This window comes from Microtus ochrogaster, linkage group LG4, assembly GCF_000317375.1.
Source record: "Microtus ochrogaster isolate Prairie Vole_2 linkage group LG4, MicOch1.0, whole genome shotgun sequence".
NCBI classification, from domain to species: domain Eukaryota; kingdom Metazoa; phylum Chordata; class Mammalia; order Rodentia; family Cricetidae; genus Microtus; species Microtus ochrogaster.
The window spans coordinates 31,267,846-31,270,513 of NC_022030.1; positions in this window are offsets into that span (position 1 = coordinate 31,267,846).

Sequence of the window (2,668 nt, forward strand, 5' to 3'; positions counted from 1 at the left end):
ATTGTTTCACACCCTCAAGCTCCTGGTGGACAGTCAATAGCATGAGTTTTCAAAATGCAAACTGAGTTCCATGCCTGAGTGTCCTCTTTTGGTTTCTGTTGCTGTAATAAGACACTCACAGTAACCAACCTAGGAGGAAAGGAATTTTTTTGGCTTGCACTTTCAGGAAACAGTCTATCTCTGAAGGAACTAGCAGAAGCTCTCCTAGGAACCTAGAGGCAGGAACTGAAGCAGGTACTACCATGGAGGAACACTCTCACTGGCTTCTTCTTCAGAGCTTCCTCAGCTTGCTTTTCTAGACAACTCAGGACTATTTCCCCAGGAGTGGTCACAGTCAATAATAAATCAAGAAAATGCCCCACAGGCCAGTCTGATGAGGACAATTCCTCACTTGAAAGTCCCCTTCCCAGGTGACTCTAGTTTCTATCAAGTTGACAAAAAAAGCCCATCAGCCCCTGGAGAAACCCTCATACCTGTGACCAGGAAGCTACAGCTTCAGAACATGCCTGTCTGTAGGCAGGCCAGCCATGAGAAGCCAAGCTTAACACAGCCTCCTCTTCCCTTTGAGAGAAAAGTCATTCCCCAAAGAGCTAACATTAAATTTAGGTCCTCTCTGATATGGTAATCTATCAGTTTAATTTCACTTTAATGGCCTACATAGTCTTAGTGCAAAAGATGTGCAGACAGTCCACAGGTAAAAAGTCTGGTTGTTTTCCAGAAAAACAAACAAACAAAAAACAAAAGAAAACAAACGAACAAACAAAAAACCATAGCCTGCAGCTATGAGAGGTTTATTTTACAGGAAGCATGCTCCCAGGCAGTGTTTCAGAGTGGATGGAATTGCACACTCCTCTGGATGCCCCTCCCCCATTGTTTCTTCAATTTGCCTTCATGTGATAATTGTTCACCCAGGTCTCCCAACCAGTGAGTCTCACACAGAACTATTAGGGACATCAGATGCTGCACCAAACTCGTGTATGTTTTGGGGAAAGTGACATCCTGGGCATGAATGACTAAAAATGCATGAAGCATCTTCCGTGTTTCCCTTACGTTGAGCCCCATCTAACAGCCATGCCCTTGTGAAGATGGATGTGGTGGACAGCACTTCTTCAAGTCTTGGGTATTGTGCGTGTCTGTGGGCTTCTCTCAACCAAAGGAAGAAAAAGAAATGCTTTCTCATTCCATACTTCACATATGACCTATGAGAACCAAGCCTTGATTAAAAACAGAAAGCAAAAAAAAAAGTAAGTAAATAAATAAAAACAGAAAGCTACGTTGAAACACAAGAATGAGCTTCTCCTTGCTTGTATCAAGCAAACTTGCTTATGCATATTTAGAGCGACAAGAAAAAATATTAATTTCAATTTACAAGTCATCCAAAAGCACCTTGTGGGCCACATAATGAATAGCCCCGCGTTAAAAGTAATACATGCTTGTGCGTTCACAAGTAAATTTTCTTCCGTAATACAGACATCTGTCACGGACTCAATTATCTTGCCCAGCATGGGCTATAAAATCACATAAAAGAAATAATATACTACACTGCTTGTTTGAAAGTGATCAGGAGTATGCAGCTCCACGCTGGCATGTCTTTAATTTCATGGTGTTAAGAAAAAACTATGAGTATGAAATAGCAAATCCTTCCCTACTATACTAATTCAATTACCTATCATTATACGCATAGGAGGAAAGGATTTCCTCATTAACAGAACCACTAGGACACCACTAGGACTCTTTCCGTGTCCTACTCTGCTAACCCCCCGTGGGGAGAATGTGCACGCAGAATTTCCTTTGAAAACAAAGGAATTACTGCATTCCTGGGATCCAGGAGGGTACCAGGGAACAATGTGGCAGAGGGTATTCTATGGACATAAACAATCATTTAAATGAGACCAGACTTTTATGAAATGTGTGCATCAAACAGACCTCAGGATTCGAAAGACAGAATAAGGCATAGTCAGGCCAAGTCCGACTTGCTCAGATGTAGGGCAAATGAGAAACCTGTTTCCTTGCTTTTTCACCTGGCACAATCCTGTCCCCTGCCTCCCCACTACTGGATGCGCACATAAATAAAATCACAAAATATTTTGTAGAAAGCTCTGCCAGGTTAAGTACACAGAGCCTACTTGAGCACTCCATATTACTTTCTCTGGTGTCACTTTAAAATAGACTTGAGAAAAATTCTTAAGGGGACGATTTTAATAGCTTCCCAGAGAGTAGAATGTATTATCATTACGGTACAAAGGGCATCATTCATTTTTAATTCTCCGCTCCACAGGTGTTCCCTACCCAGGCTGTGGTTGACACCTAGAGTGCCTAATTATGATTCATACATCCCACATTCCCCAGAAACTGGTCTTTCTAATATCGCACAGTGCAGTTATTGAAAGCAAGAAAATACGGTTCAGGCCTCATAGCCAGATACAGTGGTCCTCAATCTTATCCACACCTGGAGAGCTTTAAAAACCAAGGCCTCAGCCAGGCCTCAGAACCTAATAAAGGGGAACCCCTAGGGGCAGGGCCTGAGGACAGGTATTTATTTGATTTTTCCAGGTGTTATTTTTTGGTTTTATTTTGGGCGGGGGTTGTTTTGTTTTCTGTAGTAATAGCAACCATTGGCAGGGGATAAATAGAGAGGAAAAGCAAAACAATTCTTCTAAATACATGC